Raw genomic sequence first — 24274 nt, 5'->3', positions numbered from 1 at the left:
AATTGCGTAGGTAGAGGTTTGATGGTATCTCTGGGAGGGATCCAGCAGGAAGAAAGTAAATGTTCTTAATCTACAAGGAAATCACCTGTATGCCAAACTGACCCTCATAATCAAAGCCGGGTTTGAAATATCCCATCAAATAGGTGGCCTGTGTTTAGGAGCCTGGAGTGAGAAGGGCAGCAAGAGGGAGGAGTCATGGTGAGGGCCGGTGCCGTGTGTAGGTAAGTGAAAAGTGACTAACATGATAGTGTCAGGGCTCAGAAACCGATACACAAAAATGTGAGACTTTGACATGCTGAGCTGAAGAAGCAGTCTTAGGTCTCTCTGATACCATACCCCTCCACCTCCTGCCTCGCAATCCTCTGTCTCTGCCAAAGCACAGGAGGAAGTTTTCCCTGAAGTGCCCTTATCTGCCTCAAGTTCGGATGCGTCAAAGAATAAAACAATTATCTCTGGTTCCTTCTCCGAATTTCCATTAACTGAGCTCGTATCACGTAAAGAAACACTGACGCCTGTCAACACATCTGGATAGACATTTGTCACAAACCGTTGTCTGCTGTGTGGGCCCAACAGACTTTGTCCCAGGCCACTTTAAGTTCATTAAGTTCCCCTAAAAATCATTTACTGCCCCCTTAAAACCATCCAAACTTCCATATCTCCCATTCCTCTAAGAAGTAGGGTATATAAGCATCTATACCGCATTGGCATATGGGGCAGTCATCCCTGGATTCTCCCCCTTGCACACTAATAAATTTATATGCCATGTCTCCTCTTAATCTGCCTTTTAGGAGTTAATTTTCAACAAATTTTTGGAGGGCAAAGGGACATTTTCCCTTGGCCCCTACAATAGACTCAATGAAACTGCCTCATTATGGGCTGAAGTGTGATATGAATGGTATATATTGCTTCAAACAACAAGTTTCAGATGTGACTGCTTTTGAGTTTCGTCTTTCTTTCTTCCTTTTTTTTTGAGATGGAGTCTCGCTCTGTCACCCAGGCTGGAGTGCAGTGGCGCGACCTCGGCTCACTGCAAGCTCCGCCTCCTGGGTTCACGCCATTCTCCTGCCTCAGCCTCCCGAGTAGCTGGGACTACAGGCGCCTGCCATCGCGCCCTGCTGATTTTTTGTATTTTTAGTAGAGACGGGATTTCACCGTGTTGTCCAGGAGGATCTCCATCTCCTGATCTCGTGATTCACCTGCCCTGGCCTCCCAAAGTGCTGGGCCTTCTTTCTTCCTTTTCAGGCGTGAGCCACGGCGCCAGGCCTTCTTTCTTCCTTTTCATCAAGTTTCCCTTTTCAGTCTTTTTTTTTTCTTGCTTTCTTTCCTTTTTTTTTTTTTTTTTTGAGACGGAGTCTTGCTCTGTTGCCCAGGCTGGAGTGTAATGGTGAGTCTTGCTCTGTTGCCCAGGCTGAAGTGTGATATGAATGGTATATATTGCTTCAAACAACAAGTTTCAGATGTGACTGCTTTTGAGTTTCGTCTTTCTTTCTTCCTTTTTTTTTGAGATGGAGTCTTCTGCCTCAGCCACCCGAGTAGCTGGAATTACAGGCGCCCACCACCACACCTGGCTAATTTTTGGATTTTTAGTAGAGATAGGGTTTCACCATGTTTGCCAGGCTGATCTCGAACTCCTGACCTCAGGTGATTCGCCTGCCTCGGCCTCCCAAAGTGCTGGGATTACAGGTGTGAGCCACTGTGCCCAGTCCCTTTTCAGTCTTAAATGCTGTTGTCTTGACTTTTTTCCTCCTCCTTTCCTGGATCCCACCAATTTAGTATACCTACATGTTTCTTGCTATTAAAACGCTAAGACATATTGTGATGGAGAGGCAAGAACCAGTGATGTGGCCACCTTCCGTCACCATCTGTGTGGCTCCCTGAACTGAGTGCATTCGAGTTCAGGAAAAGCAGGTCCTTTGGGCCAAGCCGTGCTCCGTGTAGGCCAGTAAGCTTGCTGCCTTGCCTGAATGCAATATAGAAGACAAATCTGTGATTGGTTGTCAAGATGGTAGGATCTGAGCTATCCTGCAAGATTCTACGGTTTATCTGTCACTCAGGTAGACAATGGCTTGGTCTTTTGTTTGTCACTCTAGGTAGACAATGGCCAGTTCAGATATGCTCGACTGGCACACCTCCATGTTGCCTTAGCTGTGCATATATCTGCATGCAGGTAACTTTCCTAAATGGCTGTCTTCCATGGGCAATCAATACCGTAGAGGAGAGAAACGTTCCGATCACTTGAAGCACCATGAGATTTAGGAGAGATTTGGGGAAAAGTTAGACAATCCTTTCTGGAGTCCGAGAAAAATAAATTTTTAGAAAGTGACAAAGGAGTTTCATACAAGCTACACAAACTAAGTAAGAACATGAATTAAAAGGATATTTACATGACTGAAAAGCATTTTTGTTTGGAAGACTTTGGTCACATTTCGTAGGGTCCTTGGTGAGTCATAGTGAGTGCTCGGTTTGGTCCTCTGCATTTACACATATTGGGCCTCCGCATTATGGATATTGAGCCATCCTACGGTGGATGAGGAGACCAGAGGCTCTCTCAGAACTCCAGTCAGCTTTAGTTTTCACTGACTGGAAAGAAACTAGATCCATTCTCTGAAGTTGGTGGGCCTCACTTATCTCAGTACGCTTGGGCTCTTCTCTACCTGTTCTTACCCCAGTGTCTTGTAGATTCTTTCAGGACCTAGCAGTTCTACTCTGCACCTGTTAATAAAAGTGCTTCCTCCAGACCCTCACAGAAGCCAAACTTGTACCACCATGAATCCATCTTCAGGCTGTATTGGAGGACTGCTTCTCAAATTAAACCCCAGTCAACTAAAATATCTGGTTTTCACCAATAGCTTTTGTTTTGTTTTGTTTCATTTTGTTTTTGAAATGGAGTCTCACTCTGTTGCCCAGGCTGGAGTGCAGTGGTGCTCAGCTCACTGCAACCTCTGCCTCCTAGGTTCAAGCGATTCTCCTGCCTCAGCCTCCTGAGTTGCTGGGATTACAGGTGCCCACCACCACGCCTGGCTAATTTTTTCATATTTTTAGTAGAGACAGGATTTCACCATGTTTCCCATGCTGGTCTCAAACTCCTGACCTCAAGTGATCCGCCTGCCTTGCCCTCCCAAAGTGCTGGGATTACAGGCGTGAGCCACCGTGCCCGGCCACCAATACCTTTTAAACGGAAGATCCTACCAACATGAACATATGGCAGTGCCCCTGGACCTGTCTTTCTAGAGCCTAATCTGCATGGGCCCACGCTTATGTGAGAAACTTCTCCCTTTTCATACCCAAGACTCAGCCGTGTGATCTTTTGCTCAAGTAGAATCCACAGTCAAGTCCAGTTTATTTCTATGATGCTTAGGAACTTAGACCATTTTGATATATGGCAGGTCTTTGACAGTTATGAAAGATTTGTCCAGAGATAATGATGAGTTTCTAAATTTATAGAATTTAGAACCCTTTGGAGTATAATTTCTTTCCTAGACATCCGCATTCTTCCAAGAACCATCACTTCCTTAGCCTTTTCACTTTCTCTTCACTTTCATCACCATCACAAGCAATTGACTTCTTTTTCAGTGTGCTTTTATATTTAAAACAAAGAAATGTTGTCACTTCATGAGCTTTGTACGTAGCAATGAATGAGATGTGAATGTCGAATATTTGGCAGGGTTCACTCAATACCTAAGAGATTCTCACGAGTCTTATGTGCCTATGATTCAGATTTGTCCTAAGGCAAAACTACAGATTTGATTATACCACTCCCACCTCCCCACAGAACTACTATTAATATTTCATGGACCTTAGAACATGGTCTGAGGAGCACTGGTATGGGATATGAGCCTCCAAATGAAGCCAGATCCTAGAAAGAAGGCGTAGTAACCAGAGCCCTGGACTGTGTATTTGTTAGTCCTGGGACTCAGTTGCAAGTTGAACAAGTGTGGTATGTGCATGTATACATGTGTGTTTCTGTATTTTGTTTTTATAATGTTTCTATGCAACATGCTTTAAAAAGGAATGACATCCTTACTAGATTTATGAAGATAGGTTGTAAAATTTTTAAAAATAAGTATTTTGGAAATGGGGTATAATGGAAAAGTAAATAGTTAATATAATGGGACTATCTCTGAAAGTAGTTGCCTAGTTCATACTGAACCTTCAGCAAAATCTTATTTGGAATGGCTTCTACTGTAAAACACCTAGGAGTAAATTTAAAAATACTAGATGTTGTTGGCAGCAATAGAAAGAATTCACAGGGAATGTAGTAGTGCAACATCATCTGTCTTTGTTCAAAAAAGCTTATAAGATAGTTCTATTCCACTGTCTTGCCCCATGGCAGAAGAAGTTCTGGCTGGGAGAACAGCCCTGGAAAGGCAGCACAGGGTCACATACTCCAGATGTGTAGAAATGTTCTCAGATACTTAGACAACATGCTGTTCTCGCCCACCAGCAAAGTTCTTTGACTGGAAGGGCTGAATTATTCAGCATAATCCTGAAAGCATTGTTCCCTTACTAATAAGTATCCAAGGTTAAACAGCCTATTGGTTAAATTGCATGTTGGAATAAATTGCCCTGTTAGATCGGAGCAGTTATAAAACTGTGGTAGATCTGAATGAATGTTCTCAGTGGTGATAAGCAGTACCTTTGCTTCTATTTAATTCATGTTCTAATATGAGTCATCAAAAGGTTCTTTTATGCTTACTATGTTCATAAAAGAACACTCAATGTTTGACCACTATAACAGCTACAGCCACTAAAAACATAAATATGGGGGAAGTCCACATTGCTCAGACAGTTTAGTAAATTGTATTATTTAGACAAAGTCTATTTATAGGAGATACTGAGACACTGATATAATGCTTTAAGAAAACCTTGTCCCTTTAAAAAAATCTCATTTTTTCTTTAGCATTGTAAAAAATAATTCTACCTACTTATATTAATAAATTCAACGACAGGGAAACCATAACTGGTGCATTGTTGACCTTAGTCTTAGAATTATGTTTCTTTCTTTCTTTCTTTCTTTCTTTTTTTTTTTTTTGAGACAGAGTCTCGCTCTGCTGCCCAGGCTGAAGTGCTGTGAAGCGATCTTGGCTCACCGCAACCTCTGCCCCCTGGGTTCAGGTGATTCTCCTGCCTCAGCTTCCCGAGTAGCCGCGATTACAGGCACCTGCAACCATGCCCGGCTAATTTTTTGTATTTTTAGAAGAGACAGGGTTTCCTCATGTTGGCCAGGCTGGTCTTGAACTCCTGACCTCAGGTGATCCACCTACCTTGGCCTCCTAAAGTGCTGGGATTACAGGCGTGAGCTGCTGTGCCCAGCCAGAGTTATCTTTCTATTACTGAAAGATTTTTGAGGTTTTCTCTCTTGTTCATTCAGCCCTGAACTAGACATTGGGAATGCTGGGTTACGCTGGTCCTGGGGAATTCACAGTCTAATATCCAGCTTGTAGAAGAGTGACTTTCAGTGTTTCACAGTTTTTTTCAGCTGTGCAGTAGCTGTAATAAGGCACAGCTGTCACCTTGTGTGACCATGTTCTAGGACTATACTCAGTTTTATTTATGTGTATCTCAATATTCACAGTAACCTCGTACTTCCCCTCATTTTACAGGTGAGGAACCTGAGCCTCTGTGTTAACTGACTTAACCAAGGCTAAACAGTTAGTAGGTGTCAAAGTCAGATTTAGAACCAAGACAGTCTGGCTTTAAAGCCTCAGGTACTAAACCTTTAGGCAATACTGCCTAATAGATAAAAGTGACAGTGTTTTTGTTACTAGGTGGGCCCTTCTTCCTGTGCTCTAGGCCATAGAAAGGCATCTTGGCTGTCACCTCTGCTTAGTTCTGGGGTAGCAGAGCATAGTCTCCTCAGAATTGGGGTAGTGACAAAGCCAGGTCAAACTAAGCCATGGAAGCTCAGTTCCTGATTCTATTTCAAAGGCAGGAGTGAGGAAGTTAACAGCCTCAGGATGCTGTGCTGTCTCTTCAAGTTCTGCAGAGGACCTCTGGAACTGGTGCATTGTTGGAGCAGATCACCCTGCTCAGCTCTCTCTCACCCTTCTCACCCAATGGTCTTGTCACTTTGGGTCCAGTTTTATTAGCTTACAGTGATTAAGTAACTGTGATTCTCATGGTTCTGTGACTCTGACTGCCAGACAAGCTAGTGTTTCTGAAATATTTTAATGGTCTGGCATATTCACTTTCCCTTTTGGAAGTTAGTGGATTGGTGGCTAGAATATGAGTATTATATTTCACTCCTCTTCCTTTTTTTTCTATCTTCCAATTAGTCTTTCTCTCCTTTCTGATTTTTCTTCTATCTCATCCTTCTTATATGTTTTCTTCTTTATGGATGGCAGTTAAATTGGTCTAAAGAGAAAACTTTTGTTTGTAAGGAGGGGTTGTTGTCTAGGTAAAAGTTTTTGGAAAATTATTTATTTCTAAATATGCAGAATGGGTATATAATTAATAATTTTTTATTCTTAGAAACATAGTTTCCCCGTAACCATGTTTTGGTGTGGAATGAAAGATGAAACTGAGATTATTAAGGCAAAAATGCAGTAAGACCTCCCTCACCCTGAAATTCAACCTCTCTGGAATTTGATTAGTGTTTTTGTTGGTTTTACATGTGAGTATTGTTAGAGGGAGAGGCTTCTAGAAAAAGTGAGTCAAAATGAATTTTTTTGGTAAAACAGAAGCTGCATAAAATGTCTCATTTTTATACTCATAATAGCCCTTTGGGGGCAGGCACCATTGGTAGCTTCCCCATGCACATGAGGGAGAATTAAGGGACTTCTCAAGATCACACAGCTAATAGGTAGTGGATTTAAACTAGGTGCCTTGAGTACAGTGTTTTGTATTTCACTAATACTATGCTAGCATAGTGTTTTGTGCCTCGGTAATACTATGCTAGCATAGTGTGTGGATTTTGGAGCTAACTTGAGCAGGACAGAGTTGAATTCAATGTTTTCCAAAGGCATTCAGGCTATTTGATCATTTCTCTTATATGCAATTCTCACAGTCAATAGAGTGCTTCACAAAACACACCAAGACTCATCAAAGAGCTGGATTGTTAAAAGGTAATTTATAGTGACCTTGTGAGAGTCTAAACACTCCAAGTATTTCATCAATAAAAGTGAATAATAACTCTTATTATCTTTTTTAAAGGATGTTAGAAGGGTTAATCTGTCACTACCTATAGAGCAATTTATATAAACTGAAGCATGTCCATGTCTATATTATATTAGAACTAATTCTTACCAGCCCATATCGGGCCATCAGTATGCCCTGGATTTTTATATCATGTTTGGTTAATATAAAGTTTATCATCCCCTCAGTCATTGACCACACATCCATTTCATGAGAATTGTGAAACAAGGTAAAGTCAGATGCTCACAGTCATTGATATGTACTACAGTTGAGATTTAATCCCCAGGTGATCTTACATTAAGGAAATGTCACTAATCTGTTAGAGACACAAGTTCAACAAATTCAGCAAGATTCTTTTACAGTTGCAGAATCAAAAAGTGTCCAAGTGTTAACTCCTCATGGTTCAGCCAAGTTTCTTTTTTCTTTCTTTTTTTGAGCGAGGGTTTCACTTTGTCATCCTTGTTGGAGTTCAGTGGTGTGATCATAGCTCACTGCAGCCTCAAACTCCTGGGCTCAAGTGATTCTCCAACCTTAGCCTCCCAAGGAAATGGGACTGCAGGTGTGCGCCACCACACCTGGCTTTTATTTTTATTTTGAAGAGATGAAGTTTTGCTATGTTGCCCAGGCTGATCATGAACTCCTGTCCTCGAGTGATCTTCCTGCCTTAGCCAAGGTTATTTTGTTTTGAAATTTGGAAGCATGGTTGGCACTTTCATAAGCTAATACTTTAAAGATTGTAGCTTTAATGTACTTGTCTGAAGTTCACTGAAGAGGAGCAAAAGATCATTATTATTATTATTTAGCCCTCTATACCTTGCTTGTTAATGCACACATATGCACATGCATAGATTCACACACACACACACACACGCACACACACACACACACACAGAATCCCAACTACAAAGCGTTTTTCAGAAGTCTTATTCAAATAAAGAGGTAAATGGCTCTGCTCTTGGTGAGACCCTAATAAGCATGTGATAATTAAATTATTTATCTCAGGAACCTGTGTATCATTATCAACACTAATATTATAGCAGATGAGCTTTTGGATCAGTGGAGGGCCTTTGAGCAGCTATTAGAGAACCAATGCACGGGAGTACTGTAAAATAAATTAGCCTCATCATTTCACTTCAAATCAGCAAACGATTATTGAGTGCATGTCCCTGAAGATGTGTGTCTCCATGCTTATGTGCTTATGTCTGGTGGCGGGATAAGATCAGTAAGTAATGCAAGCCCATATCAAGTCAGTCTTTAAGAGAAATGCTGTATAAATGTGAAGCTACTGAGGTGCAGTGGAGGAGCTCATATCTGGTTCTAGGGGAGGAGGGAGCATCTTATGGAGAAGTGGTGTTTAGTTTAGTTTAGTTTTGTTTTGAGACAGTATCACTTTGTTGCCCAGGCTGGAGTGCAGTGGTGTGATCATGGCTCGCTGCCACCTCTACCACCCAGGTTCAAGTGATTCTTATGCCTCAGCCACTTGAGTAGCTGGGACTGTAGGCGTGTGCCATCATGCCTGGCTAATTTTTGTATTTTTAGTAAAACAGGGTTTCACCATGTTGGCCGGGCTAGTCTCGAACTACTGGCCTCAAGTTATCTGCTTGCCTCAGCCTCCCGAAGTGCTGGGATTACAAGCATGAGCTACCATGCCTGGCCTGAGAAATGATGTTTTTAACTGACTTTAAAAGATGGGCTTTGTCAAGTGTTGGGGAGGCATTTAGACCGGGGAACAACATGAGCAAAAGTCAAAGGCAGGAAAATGTACAAGAAGTTATCCAGTATAGGTAGAATACAAGACCCATGATGTGCTGGAGGCCACGTGAAAAAAATATAGAGATTACTTCATGGAGGGCCATGAATGTTGGCTTGAGAGAGTTTTACTTACTGTAACAATTCCACAAAGATGCCTAGAGGCAGCACCCGGGTTATTACGTTGTCTCAAAAGACGATTTCTGACAACTTCATTTTAAACATTTTTTTTCTTTTTTTTAATTAAAAAATTATTTTTAGAAATGGAGTCTCACTATATTTCCCAGAGTGGCCCCTAACTCCTGAGCTTAAGCAGTCCTCCCACCTCAACTGCCCAAGTAGTTGGGACTACTTGTGTGAGCCACTGTGCTAGGCTAAAACCTTTTATTTGTGCATTCTTTCTTCATTGCCAAAGGATCAGAATTTCGCTTGCTTTTCTCCTTCTGGGAGTTTTGTGGGCTGTTTTGGTCTGCTTAGAGAAAACCATATACTTACAGGCTATTCTGCCTCTGCACATTTCCAGTCTTCTTTGAAACAATCATCTCGATAACTGTGAAATTATCCAGCTATAATCTAATTGGTGGTGACTACTTAGTCCCTTTGCAACCGAGAACTTGTATCTAGCAAGTCTCTTTCTTTCAAACATTTGTTAGTTCATTAAAGATGTTATGTTAGTGGTAGGATATGATGCATTTGAGAAAGAAATAAAAGACCAGGACAAAAGACATGTTGAATAGTCAAAGATGAGCTATAACCATGAGGGAACGCTAACTGTAGCACCTGATTTTGATTGAATAACGTGATAACATTGGCTTTGAAGTTGTTGCAGATCTGCTTAAACTTTCTTCGTGGATGGAATGAATGAAAATTATGAAGCATTGATGTTAAAATAATTGGTTTTGGTCTTTTTTTCTTTGTAGAAACCAACCTGCCTTTCCTTCCTTCCTCTCTCCCTTCTTCCCTCCCTCCTTCCCCTGCCTTCCTCCCTTCCTTGCTTCCTCCCTCCCCTCCTTCCTTCCATCCGTCCTTCACCAGTCTTTTCTTACTGTACAAATTCCTTGACAGATGGACTTCTTGTAGAAGTTTACCTGAGTTTAATACAGGTGACTGTCATGGGTGCAGTCTCTTTCTGCAGGAGATGGAAAGACATTATTTTTTTTTTCCTCCACAAAATTGTGTGGCAGGAACATGTAAAGCTACATCAGTAGATCTTAAGACACCTGTTCTCACGATCTTGTTCTCACTTTGCTTAGAGGTTTCCCCAAGGTAATATTTAGTAAGGATGTATCCAGTAGTGAATAATAGATAATTCATTCACTCTCTTATTCTTGAAACATGTATTGTCTTTTACCTAGTAGTAGTTACTGGAGTCATTACAGTTCTTTTTCTTTTACATATTATAACTGAAGCAGTTTCTGTTTTCTTTAAAAAATATAAATGTTTAAAAATCATGACACTTCTTTACCTTGCTGCACATTATTTCTCAGCAGTTAAAACGTTATTACTTTACTGACAGGAAAAAGAAAGGATGAAAAACTATAAATATAATGATATAGAAAATCTACAGTATTTTTAAATGTCATATTTTAAAGATTTAATCTCTTTAAAATGAGTTTTTAAAATGAATTCATATAAATAAATCCAAAGTGCCATAGAAGTAATGAGGAATATTAAAAATATTTCAAGGTTTTTAAAGCATTGAGAAATATGTTCAAGACTTTGAAAATAGAGTCCACCAACTATATCAGCTCATTTGCTATTCCTGATGTTTGTATTTTCTTCTGGAGGAAGAAAGATTAAAAAGTGGATCTTGTTTTTTAATTCTCTGCATTGTGTTTTAGGGAGTGAAATACTTTCTCTCACTGAAAGATAAGGGTAATCACAGTTTTAAAAACTGGCTACTCCTTAAATGCATGTACCCTTGCAAATCCTGTAGCAACTGAAAAATCTCCTGATAGATATAAACATTAATTAATGTCTTACTACCATGCAAAGAATGTGGGCATAGGTGGATAAAGGTGACTAAATCCCACAGAATTTGTGTGACTTGCCTACTAAACCTCAAGTAATATAATATAAGTGAAAGCCAAAACCAATTTTCTGTTGTTTTCCTCTCCAGCTTGTTCTTTATAAAAGTTGGACCTGTTTGTTTTGTTCTCTAAGTGTGCCATGTGCAGCGCGCCTGTGTAATTCCTGGTCCTTGGAGCAGACTGCGGTGTGCAGGATGCCTGTGCAGGATTTGGGTCCCTGGAACTGACAAACTAGGATTAGATGACCTCCTGCAGGAGGCCCCAGCGGCCCCTGGGCCGTGGTGAGAAGGAGCAGAGCCTTGGTGTGTATGTGACCTCTAACAGTGAAGTGATGCCTAGTTCACTGATACCACTTGCAGTAACCTGAATGACTGGTTATTCTGGTCAGGAGAAAATAGCACTGACATCATGTGATTCTGGCAAAGTAAACCACATTGGAACTTGGCCTTTGAATACCCAAGGGGCTGGCAGCAATCTCAGGGGTTGGCTGGGAGCCCCATTGAGTTCACTAGTAATCAGTTGACTGCTGAGCTGGACAAGCTGCCCTAGTTTTTCTGACAAGCTCTGTCTAAAAGAATGATGGGCAGTCTGCCATTAGGATTTTTAAGCAGAGTTGCTAAAGATTAACTCTTTAGCTACTGTAAATATATCATGTCCTTCCTTATGTGTTGGTATGCAATCAGATGAAACCTTGGAGGGAGGTTCTAATTCCTCATTCAGTGATTGCACCTGGAGTTCCTCTCTTGTAAAACAAACACCCAAAGGCAAGGAAAAACACTGTAAAGTTCTTTATATGTATGTTTCAAAGGAATGCCAGTGGATAGGTTTTCCTTGAGGTTTCTAGTTTGCTTTTTAAAACAAAATACTGTAATCTTTAATTATGTAAAATGTTAGATGTTGCATTCTAATCATACTTCAGGAATAGACATCACCTAAGAAAAGTCTCTGAAAAACTACAAGCATTTAGTATTTACTTATTATGACACATACCCATGGATTTCATTTTCAAACAAACTTTTATTAACTCAGAGTATTCTAGAAGAAAGGAGGTACTATAGTCAAATGTCGTAAGTCCAGAGAAACCAGTTCTTTTGAATACACCGGACTTCTCAATGGGTTTATTTGGTTATCTTTTAATAGAAAAGGTGATACCTTAGTAACTTTTATTCCTTCTCTCACATAGTTAAAATAAAATATAATTGACAGAAGTATACAGGTTGACTTAAAATATTCTATATACTGTAATTCTAGTGATGAATTTGGTATGTTTAGTGTTGCTTTAAACTGGAATATTTCCTAAGGCAGACTCTCTTTTCTCTAGGTACGTATGACATTAGCAAGTGAACACCAAAGTTCTATGATAGTGCTTCAGCACTCCTTCACAAAATCAAATTGAGGTAGCAGTGAGGTCACTGTGGGGATGTAGTAGCAGTGATGTATTGTTTATCTTGGGACACACTTGAAAGTTTTAATGACAAAAGCTGAAGTTTTGGAAATCTGTCTTCCTTTTGAGCTGAGGCTTTAATTCTGCCTCCTCTTTGATCTTCCCTTCCAAAAAGCTGCTTTTGAGGAATGGTACAATTTCTCTCTCATGTTTAAGAGGTTTGTGACATTAGCTACCTGGGGACATTATTGTCCATTAGAGAACTTATATAAAGAAAACAAAAAAGATATTATATGCACAGATATTTTCTAATGGATTCTTCTTGTTTCCCACTCCTCTTGTCTTCCTTGACCCAGTACAAAAGTGCTCAACAGACTATAACCTCAAAAGACCCTCCTCCATGGCAGAGCTGAAAATCCAGTGTGATAACCTTTCAGATGCTCAGTTAAGGGCAAATTTGTAACTGAGTTTTAAAACTTGGTGTGTTACCCTAAGACTTACCAAGAAAACAAGAAAGAAACTTGGGGGGTTTTGAATAGGGGTTAGGAATAGGTGAAACTTTTTATCATGTTTGTTCCTACTGTGTGGGGTTTTGGGGGAGTCAGAAATGGTATCCACAAGACTTTGGCATTTCTTTATTTATTTATTTATTTATTTTTTTGAGACGAGTCTCGCTGTGTCACCCAGGCTGGAGTGCAGTGGCCAGATCTCAGCTCACTGCAAGCTCCGCCTCCCGGGTTTGCGCCATTCTCCTGCCTCAGCCTCCCGAGTAGCTGGGACTGCAGGCGCCCGCCACCTCGCCCGGCTAGTTTTTTGTATTTTTAAGTAGAGATGGAGTTTCACCGTGTTAGCCAGGATGGTCTCTATCTCCTGACCTCGTGATCCGCCCGTCTCGGCCTCCCAAAGTGCTGGGATTACAGGCTTGAGCCACCGCGCCCGGCAACTTTGGCATTTATGATGATACTCCTGCCTTATTAGGGAATTCCTCTGATTATCCCTTTGCATGAGGACAGTGCCACCACTGTCTATTGCTAGGTCCTAAGTTATCTCAAGAAAGGGCTTAAGGGTGGTGAAGGGGTTGTGGAATTACCTTCGTCTCTCACTTTCCCATTCTCTCTTCTGCCCTCTCCCTCCTTCCTCATTTCTTTTCCCTTTACTCTCCTTCCTTCGTCTCTTCTTCTCCCCTCCCTCCCTCTCTCTTTTTCTTCCTTCCTGTTTTGTTTTGTTTTTTTTACAGTACTTGCTAAGTATCTACTATTGGCAGTCAATGCACAATGATATGCAATAACCATGATAGACCTAAACTGAGGAAGTTTATAGGATAATGGGAGAAAAACATTTCTCAAATCAGAGGATCACAAAAATGCACTTTAGCCTGATCAACGGTGAGACACAATCTTAAAAAAAAGTAGAATGAACAATTGTGGTGAATCATTTGGTGAAAAGGCACTTCATGCTATAAGAACATAAAGGGATCTTATAAATGTGTAAGATTTCATAGTAATACTATTTCTTGGTAATACTTAAGAAAAGAAAAAAGCTAAATCTTAGGTAGTATCTCAGCTCTACCACTTACTATTTAAACTTGGGCAATTTATTTAAGCTCTTTGACTCTTAATTTTCTTATCAGTAAAGCAGAGATAATAATATCTACCCCCATCCTCAGTTTATGTGATTGGAAATACTAAATTTGAAATATTTAATTGACATACAGTGAGAATTTAATGAAAGGTATCTCTTATCACTAAGTTCTTATTTCAGTGGTCCTTTTGGTCACTGAAAGGTGTTAAATTCTTGCTGCTATTCGGTTTGTATATTAATTGCAAACCTGAATTAATGTGTAAGAAACTCTGTAAGAAACTGAAGTTATGCAGACTGAAGTGAGAAAGGGAAATTATTCTCTTGTGTAATTTAAAAGTCCAGTTTATCTGTAGCTACAGTTTGATTTAGGTGTTCAAGTGATGTAACTGGGAATGTTCTCTGATTCTCTTCCTATGCCATTCTCTTTGTTCCCTTACTTCTCAGGCAAAGAGGGTCTCTTTCCACAGTGAAGACTTATATTCTATTAGCTGAGCAAACCCAGTGGGGAGGAAAATGTTCCCTTCCTCAGTAGTCCCGGCAGACATTCCTGGGCTGGATCTCCTTGGTCTACCCCTGAACTAATCACTGGACTGGTGCTTTCTTCTCTTTGGCAATGCTTAAGTCTCCTCCCTGTTCTTGGAGAGGAGCTAGGGGATGATCACAAGACACCCAAACTACATGATCTCAGAAAGTGGGAAAGAGTGGCTTCCCAGAGGAAAATTATTGTCATTACTAACAAAAAGTAATAGAGGCCGGGTGTGGTGGCTCATGCCTGTAATCCCAGAATTTGGGGAGGCTAAGGCAGGAGGACTGCTTGATTTCAAGAGTTTGAGACTGGTCTGGACAACATAGTGAGATCCCATAGTGAGATCCCATCCCCACAAAACAGTTTCACTTCTACCTAAACTAAAAGCAGGAACAGGGTGGTCTTATTATTTTTTTAAATCTATAGTAGTTATCTGCCCTGTTTGTTTAGGTGTTGTCTACACAGTATCTACTACTTTTTTCTTTTCTTTTCTTTTCTTTTCTTTTTTTGAGACGGAGTCTTGCTCTGTCACCCGGGCTGGAGTGCAGTGGTGCAGTGGTGCGATCTCGGCTCACTGCAAGCTCTGCCTCCTGGGTTCACGCCATTCTCCTGCCTCAGCCTCCCTAGTAGCTGGGACTACAGGCGTAGTAATTTTCCTCTGGGAAGCCACTCTTCCCCACTTTCTGAGATCATGTAGTTTGGGTGTCTTGTGATCATTCCCTAGCTCCTCTCCAAGAACAGGCAGGAGACTTAAGCATTGCCAAAGAGAAGAAAGCACCAGTTCAGCAATTAGTTCAGGGGAAATCCCCACAAAAAAATAAAAGATTAGTCCGACATGGTGGTGTATGCCTGTAGTCCCAGCTACTCTGGAGGCAGAGGTGGGAGGATCACTTGAGCCTGGGAGACCAAGGCTATAGGAAGGAAGGATGGAAGGAAGGAAGGAAGGAAGGGAGGGAATGAGGGAGGGAGAGAGGGAGAGAGGGAGTGAGTTTAGGTGGAAGGATTGCTAGGACGGAAGGAAGGGAAGAAAGAAAGAAATAGAGCTGAGGTGGGAGGATTGCTGAGGCCAGGGGTTCAAGACCAGCCTGGGCAACATAAGGAGATCCCATATCTACAAAAAAATTCAAAAGTTAGCTGGGCATGGTGGTGCATGCCTTTAGTCCTAGCTACTCAGGAGACTGAGGCAGGAGGATTGCTTGAGTCCACGAGTTCAAAGTTACAGTGAACTTTGATCATGCCATTGTACTCCAACCTGGGTGACAGGGAGAGACCCTGTCTCAAAATAGAAAAAAAAAAAAAAAAAAGGCTGGGCGCAGTGGCTCATGCCTGTAATCTCAGCACTTTGGGAGGCCGAGGCCGGCAGATCACGAGGTCAGGAGATCGAGACCATCCTGGCTAACATGGTGAAACCCTGTCTCTACTAAAAATACAAAAAATTAGCCGGGCGTGGTGGTGGGCGCCTGTAGTCCCAGCTACTCAGGAGGCTGAGGCAGGAGAATGGCGTGAACCCGGGAGGCAGAACTTGCTGTGAGCCGAGATCTCACCACTGCGCCACTGCTTTCCAGCCTGGGTGACAGAGCAAGACTCCATCTCAAAAAAAAAAATAAAAAAAAAAAGAGAAAAGAAAAGAAAAAAGTAGTAGATACTGTGTAGACAACACCTAAACAAACAGGGCAGATATCTACTATAGATTAAAAAAAATAATAAGACCACCCTGTTCCTGCTTTTAGTTTAGTAGAAGTGAAACTGTTAATGAGGTGACATTGAAGCATGCAGAGTACCCACTAATTACTGAGTCTTGACTGTATGCCAAGCAGTGGGCCATGTACTTCTGTATTTTATTTCTGATCTTCACAGTAACCCTACAAGGTAAGTATTCAAATCCTGCTTTAATTTTACATCCAGTGACATTATATAACTTGTTCATCGTTTTTCAGCTAGTCAGTGGTGGAGGTGGCCATTGGATACTTGATCATCCTTTTGCCCTGCAGTGGTGCCTGTGCAGTGTCAGATGGCCCTCCTGACCTGGGGCAGTGCAGAGATGTGCCATGTAGGCCTTCATGACTGGCACATTTTCCTGTGAGAAATGGAGTAGTCTTCTTTTCTAGGTCAGGGATTTGAAAGGCAGGACTTTAGAATCCTGTTCTGGGCATGGTCACTGACTCTGCCTACATTATTGGATGGCTCATGGAAGGCCTCCAACCCTTAGCTGGATGTGTCTGTAAAATGGTGACAGTGTTAAGCTTTTGAGAGATTAATGAGTCTGTTTGTAAAGTTAAATACATTGTGCATCATACCAGAGATAGTCTCACCACTTAATTGTGGACTGTTCAAGTTCTCTTGACTAGGGTGTAAGTCCTAGCCAGACTGGGTGGCTTAAACAGTGGAAATTTCTTGTCTCACAGTCCTGGAGGCTGGGAGTCTGAGATCAGGGAATTAGCACCATTGGATTCTGGTGAGGGCTCTCTTCATGGTTTGCAGACAGCCATCTTCTTATTGTGTCCTCAGAAAGCAGAGAGAGAGAGATACAGTGAAAGAGAGTGAGAGAGAGAGAGATCAGTCACATTGGCATCTCTTCTTTGTAGGGATACTAAACCCATGTTAACAGGGCTTCAACTTTATGACCTCATTTAACCTTAATTACTTCCATAAAGACCCTGTCTCCAAATGCAGTTACACTGGGGATTGGGGCTTCAATATATGCTTTTTCAGGGACACAGTTCAGTCAATAGCGGGGTGATATTAGTGGTTTTATATGAACCATACATATACCTTGATATTTCACTCTAGCCTGTTAGCACTGTCAGTGGCACTAATTAAGAGGGTTTGGCATAGGCTATTTCCTAATACTTGCCTGTTAATTTGGAAGAAAGTAATTTGAAATTACTCATTGAAGTTCTCATTTAGCAAAAGCTTTTCAAAAATGATATGGCAAACATATGGACATTCACTCTACAAATTCGTGTATGAGGTGTGTGAAAATAGAGGTATTAACAAAGGGACTGAAGGCTCAGAGGAGGACACAATGCAGGGTTGATCAGGAAGGACTTCAGCAGAGTGAAATTAAATGTTGATATCACAGGGTAAATGGGATTTTGCAGGTGAAGGGCAGAGAGGCATTTTGGCAGCTGGCTGGAGCACAGTCCTGTATGAAGGTGTAGGGACCTCCTGTACCTAAGACAGAGGGATACGGAGAGCAGTGGGAGCTTCCTCCCATCTAGTGAGTCAGAGTTTAGAATACCGGTGCCTTGCCAATGCAAGGTATTGGATTTTTATCCTAGAGGCAGTGGAAAGCCCTTGAAGGTCTTATGGAAAAGGGAAAGTGATATAGTTAGGTCTGGGTTTTAGACAGGCAAGTTTTAAGTATAAACATGTTGATTAGAGAGCTTAGAGTCTAACCCATGCTGTCCCTGATATCTAGAATGCCTTTTCCTCTCTAATTCTCAGGAATTAGAGAAGAAAACCACACATTCCTGTTCATTGCACACATTTGTGCAACCACACATTCCTGTTCATTCTTCCAAAACACTCCTCTGGAGTGATGGATATTTACAGTAAACTCATTTCTGACCTGTCTAGATGGAACAATTACTCCCTCCTCTGTCCCACCTTTATAATTTATATGTACTTAGTATTATTATTATTTTCATTTTTTGAGACAGAGTCTTACTCTGTCACCCAGGCTGGGGTGCAGTGGTGCGATCTCTACTCACTGCAATGCCCGTCTCCCGGGTTCAAGCGATTCTCGTGCCTCAGCCTCCCAGGTAGCTGGGATTACAGATGTGTGTTACGACGCCCTGCTAATTTTTCTATTTTTGTTAGAGATGGGGTTTTGCCGTGTTGGCCAGGCTAGTCTCAAACTCCTGATCTCAAGTAATCCGCCTGCCTTTGCCTCCCAAAGTGCTGGGATTACAGGCGTGAACCACTGCTGCCGGCCATGTGTACTTATTATCGCTTGTATAACATTATAGTACAATCATGTGTTTACATATCTGTCCCACTACTTGAAGAACCTTGAGAGTGAAAGGGTTGTGTTTTTTTTGTTGTTGTTGTTGGTTTTTTGTTTCTGTTTTGTTTTGTTCTATCTTGTTTTGCATTCAGAGTGTGTGGTGCTTGGCATATCTTAGGTGTTCTTGTTTGTTGAACATAACCAAGCTAAGACTTCTGGGAAAGCCAGGAGAGCAGCAAGAAGGACATGGAAAAGCTTGCATTGGTAGGGATAGAAAGAAGGAGGCATATTGTTTTGGGTGTAGGGAGAAGGAGTTGGGTATGATGGTGATGTTTCTAATTTGGTCACCTGGGTAAATGTTAGTTTCCTTAACAGAGGCAGTGAAAGAACCATTGAGTTTGGAGGTGAGTTGTTCAGTTTTTTTTTACTTCTAGGTTAGGTAGGAATGACCCAAGTGTTGATGTCTGACAGGCAAATGAAAATACAGGTCTGAATTTAGCCATTGTTATCCCAAACCTTTGAAGCCAAAGTTTGATTGAGATTGCAGAGGATGATAAAGAGAGCCAGGGGAATGCTGACTTTTAGAAGAATTGGAGTTAATATGGGAGAATGATAGTGAGAAGTCAGATAAGTAGGAGGAGAATCCAGACACCCCAATGTCATGGAATCAGAGATGAGAAATTAGGCATATGCAGCACTGATCTAGACTGGTCTATGACCAGAGAGTTTTATGAAAGTACTGTGTAATAATAATAACAGTAGCAAGAACAACAATAATAGTATTTACTATTCTTTTAGTACTTACTGTGTTCCAGGCATTTTGTTCAATGTTTTTTCTACATATCCCATTTGTTTCAAACTTTGAGTCTATTATCTTTGTTTAAATAGATATACAAATTCAAATTCAGAGAGGTGAGTAATTTGCCTAAGGCCAACAGCTAATAAGTATTGGAACTGGGCATGGTTTGTGAACTTTGATACGCTGCAAGGTTACTAAGCAGTTATTTTATTTTTTGGCGGGAGTCAGTCTATGGAGATTGTGGAGATTAAAGTTATCTGTAAAGCTTACTATAATCATCCCCATTAGCTCAGAAGAAATGTAATTCTTTCTTGCTTACATGGATGAGAAAGTATGTGGGTAAGTTTCATTCATTTTGAATGTTTCTCATTTAATCAGCAGATTCAGAATGTGTTAGTGACTCCAGTGTGTCTGACTGCACTGGAATATGGTATATATTTTAGCTATGTTTTCTACTATAAGGTCATTTAAAAACCATTCTTACCTGTCATTTCCTCTATAAATTTCTTATGCTTATGTTGTACAAACTGAATTTTTATATAATAGAGAGGATTATTGAAATAGGAAAAAGAATCCTGAATATTTTTAAGCAGTTCTTTTGTTTAGTGCTTCTATGTGGAGTTGTATGCTTAAAAGAGACATATACAATAGCCATTCTTGAAAATATTTGCTCATAATTGCTACATCCTTATGGATGTATTTTCATATATAGTTCAGGAAAGAAAAATTATTACATGTGATAGATTAGTATTACCACATAAAAGTACTGATTTGTGTATCCTATTTTAGTGCATTGCTAATTCTCAAGTGATAACTACAGTATACAGTAATTTCCATGAAACTAGACAGTTTAATTCTGCTACTGATGTCATTTTAATGCACTTGCAGCCATATCTGTGGCTTCAGCTAGCCCCTGTGCAAGAGACCCTCCAGCAGCAAGGATCCTGGCTTGAGCTCACTCAGTCATTTTACTCCCACATGATGTCATACAGCTTAGGGTTTCCTGGTCTTTGTGTGGATGAACATTTCTGCCTTTTAGGCTATCTGAGATGAAGTTGGGATTTCCTAGGAAGAACTTTTACGAAGAAAAATGCTAAGAAAAAAATGAAATACAATAAAATACCATGAAAAGAAATGGATGAGCACAGGTTTTTGTTTTTACACTTTATTTTTTTTTAAATCCCCAATTAGGTAAATCTAACCATAGATTGACTTTCTGGCTGGACTTGAAAACTCATTTATTTCCACTTTGTCTTCCCTCATGAAACACAATAAAACAAAACAACTCCACCCCCAGATCTGCTCCTCTTCTAGATTCTCAAGGGGCTTAGCAATTGGGGTAGAAGAGAATGGTCAAGACAGCCCACCTGATTTATTTCTCTTACTTATCCAGATTTGTTTTGGAATCACATGCCTGCTTCTCCACCTTCAAATGCCTTATAATGCAGAATATTATATATTTTTTGAGAAGGTAATATAAGTTGCTTTTTCTTCTCTTTCAAATCATTAGTTATCTTTTTTCCACTTCATACGCTAGAAGTAAAACAATAATAAAACCTCTGGGAATTTTCATTAAGTGATTAGTTTTCATATATTCTGTCTTTCTAAGGAGGGAAAGAATGTGATTTAAATTTTTAAACTCTAGTCTCTTGATGACTAAAATGTTCTCAAACTTGGTTAAATCAGCTATCTCTTTACATAACTATTGGATTTCTTTCAGGGGGCTGTTTCCTTACTGACATACTGTACAAATAAATGCAGTTTAATATAGATATATCTTGATGTGTTTAGATTTGGTAAACCCGCTTATCTTTCAAACATGCATCATTTATTTAAAATGCATAGGCATATGTTCAGAACAAAGTTATTTTCAGTGCATATATATTCATTAGCCTGTGTGTGAAAGTACATTTCAAATCACAACCATTTCAATATTTGTTTTTCTTTCAAAACTTTCTTTTCTCTCCATCTTGGTTTAATTGAAGCCTAGACCTGAACTCTTTAAAGCATTCCTATGGAGCCAGGGTACATTTGAATGTCTTTGACTGATATAAAATAATTGCTTTGTTGATCATATACCCATGCATGATAAGATATGCATAAGAAGAAATCTGGTACAGAAGTATAAATAATACTTATCTTTAAGCCAGCATCTGTCATCTGCTTCAGCAGACAGTGCTTGCTTTCTTCCTAGCACAAAAAGGGCTGAAAGATTTATGGAGCAGCTTTGTTTGTGCTCTGTGATGCTTAATCAATTTTTATTAAATTCTAAATTAAAACTTGGCTTTCACTTCAGTGACATCTCTGATGTATAGAACAAGGGGAGAGATCATGATGCCCTGAAAAGGTTAGGCATGGGTGATCTAAATCCCCAATCTATTTCTTCCTACAGGACTTCTTGCAATAACTTTTGTAAGTTTGAAGGAATCCTTGTAGGTTTGCAATGGAAAAAGCAAATACAGCCCAAACTTTAGACTCTTCAAATTTCTAGAGAGTGGATATTTTTAATTTGTTTTTTAATACTCTCATGCATATTTCCATATGTGGGGAAAGAATACATAAATTCTTTCAGTGTGCAGATAATGTGCTCATTTTGCATTCAGAATCATCTGAAAAAGAAAGACCCACTAGTTCTGATTACAGAGAATCTTAAAACTTCTGGTAATTGAGGTTTGACATATTAAATATCTGATAGACATGTGGACTCTGTAGCCTTTTGCTGGCTGGTTTGCCTTATAGGTTTAACATTTGGAATTTTTTTTGCCTTTTCTAACAGATTCTTTTGGTTGAATATCAGCATATGGTAGGAGGCTCACTCTGAGAGAGGACAATTTATAAATGACCATTTCTTGTCTTGTGATCTTATGTATATAAAGAATCTAGAGTCATGAGTCAAATTGGGATTTTTGTTCAGAAAAAGGTTAAAAAATTAGACATACGATTGGCTTTCTTTGATTCTGTGTCTATAAGGAGAGGAAGAATGGGATTTAATTAAAAATATATTTCTGCATTGAATACTGATATTTCTGTTTTTGAATTTGCTTTTTCTTACATCTGGTACACACCAGACTAACCTGTACATATTATTCCTTTGGAAACATATGTTTGTGGGCCCTGATCCAAAAGTAGCTTATGTATCTACATTTCAAAGTGTAAAGTTTCTTGAAGAAAGGTGGGGAGGGAACAACTATGAGATATGTTGTTAATTATTGTTTATTTTCTAGGAAATATGGCAAGCTGTAAACTTAAGATGACAATATCTGTGTTTTTGAATTATGTAATATGCTACTTTGGAGAAAGTGGATTAAAGAAAAATTTGGAAGGCAATTCTTCCATGCCCTAGGAAAATTAATAATTCATGCAGATGCCTCTGTCCTACCACTCATCTTTTCATTGCCACATTAAATGAACTGCCATTTTTTTAGTTATAAATGTCACAGGTAGATATGGATGTTGATATTGATAGAGTCTTTTTATATCCTTATTACCTAAGCCTTGATGCATATTCTTGTATTTACTTAACCTTGGTAATGGCCTGGTCCGTTATGCATACATAACTATTGAGGCAGTTTTTGAGGTTCTGGAATTATTCAAAAGCCCTGGTCAGAAATGGTTAAATGGCAGGTAATTGCCGAATACATTTGTCCCTCATTTACCTAAAAGGTATTCGGTGCCTGAGTGTTTTCTCACCAGGCACCTTCTTTCTCAGCTGCGGCTGATTCAGAAAGACCCATTGGAATTACTGTGAGAGTAGAGAAGAAACCCTGAATTACCAAAATGAAGACAGCCCTGCTCAACTTGATATGCAGATAAGCTCTGAGGATGCAGTTTAGTTGGTCCTGGCTTTCTAACCTCAGAGCTCCATCTTATGCTGTCACTTGCCAATGCTACTTCATTGTGATACTTGCAGCCTACAGAGCTAGAGAGTTTGTCTGCTTTCTGTGGAGTAATTTTGAGTAGATGAACTGAGGCTTGGGAGAGATTGCCAAATGAGGTGGTGATGATGGCTAAAGAGACTTGGACTTAGGGAGTGCTTTCTGGCAGAAGTACAACGCAGACGGTATCATGTTTTTGACCATGGTACTTTAGACATGCTGCCAAGTGTTTGTAACGAGATAGGGCTGTTACTATACTTTGCTTTTAACTTTACTTTTGCATACAGTACATCGTTCTTGTTTTATAAACTGTGTCGCATACTTTTTGTACCTCTATAAACAAGTGAAGCTGTTGAGTTTTTGGATAAAGTTTGAAGCAGTCTTGTGTTGCTTCTTCTTTGCTGTATGCTCCAAGTTGAGAGCTGAATAGTAAGATCTTTTTTCACACCATTTATAATGCGATGCACATTTTGAAGGCAATTTAAATTCTTTTGGCTCCCCAGCCATATGCTTCAAAATGGAAGCATTATACATGTCTGAATAGGGGACTAGGTAGGAAATTGGAGTATAAAGATATATGGCAGGCTATATAGTAGGGTAATATTATCTATTGAGAGAGAGGGAGAGAAAGAGAGAGGGAGAGAAGGAGAGATGGGGAGAAAGAGATTAATTTCACTCTCTAGGAATTTTTCCAAACTTTAGGCCCAATTTTGCTGAAGAAAATTTAAAATGTTTCCACAGGCTACCCAGGAACTTTTGTGTATGCAATTTATATATTTAATGAAATTTTGGAACTTGACCAGTGTATTATTTGAGAAATTGGCAATATAGTCAAGACTAATGGATTTTAAGGTATAATTTTTAATGGAAGGACAAAACTAATATAAGTGGAAACCATATTCCTCTTTTTTTATTACATTTTTTACTCATTCCTTTTTATGATTTTATTTCTCTTCATCCCCACCATCCCCTCTAAATTTTTTTCAGTTTATTTTTACATTGGAAAAGTGAAATGTAATGTTCTCTTTAAGATATACACTCTTTCACTCTCTCTCTCTGGAGGGTATCTTTCTCTGTTTTCATAATTTATTCTGCTGGGTAGAAAACCCCAGATTCCTCCAACATTCTGAAAATAATTTGTACTTTTTGTAGATAGAAATTTCCTGTTTTGAAGCTTCTCTCATTATAATCACGTAAGGTTCTTGTGGTTATGCGACATTGATCACATGGATATCTTTATAAAATAA

At 39.8% G+C, this 24274-nt stretch overlaps 1 protein-coding gene across 21 annotated transcripts in view; it reads left to right on the top strand.

Annotated features, from left to right (window-relative positions):
• The window catches only part of NFIB (nuclear factor I B), a 241206-nt gene that overhangs the window by 60164 nt on the left and 156768 nt on the right, over positions 1–24274 (top strand). The window lies entirely within an intron of this gene.

The sequence above is a fragment of the Papio anubis genome, chromosome 13 (genome assembly GCF_008728515.1).
Source record: "Papio anubis isolate 15944 chromosome 13, Panubis1.0, whole genome shotgun sequence".
NCBI lineage: Eukaryota > Metazoa > Chordata > Mammalia > Primates > Cercopithecidae > Papio > Papio anubis.
This window is presented reverse-complemented; position numbering and strand designations above follow the sequence as displayed.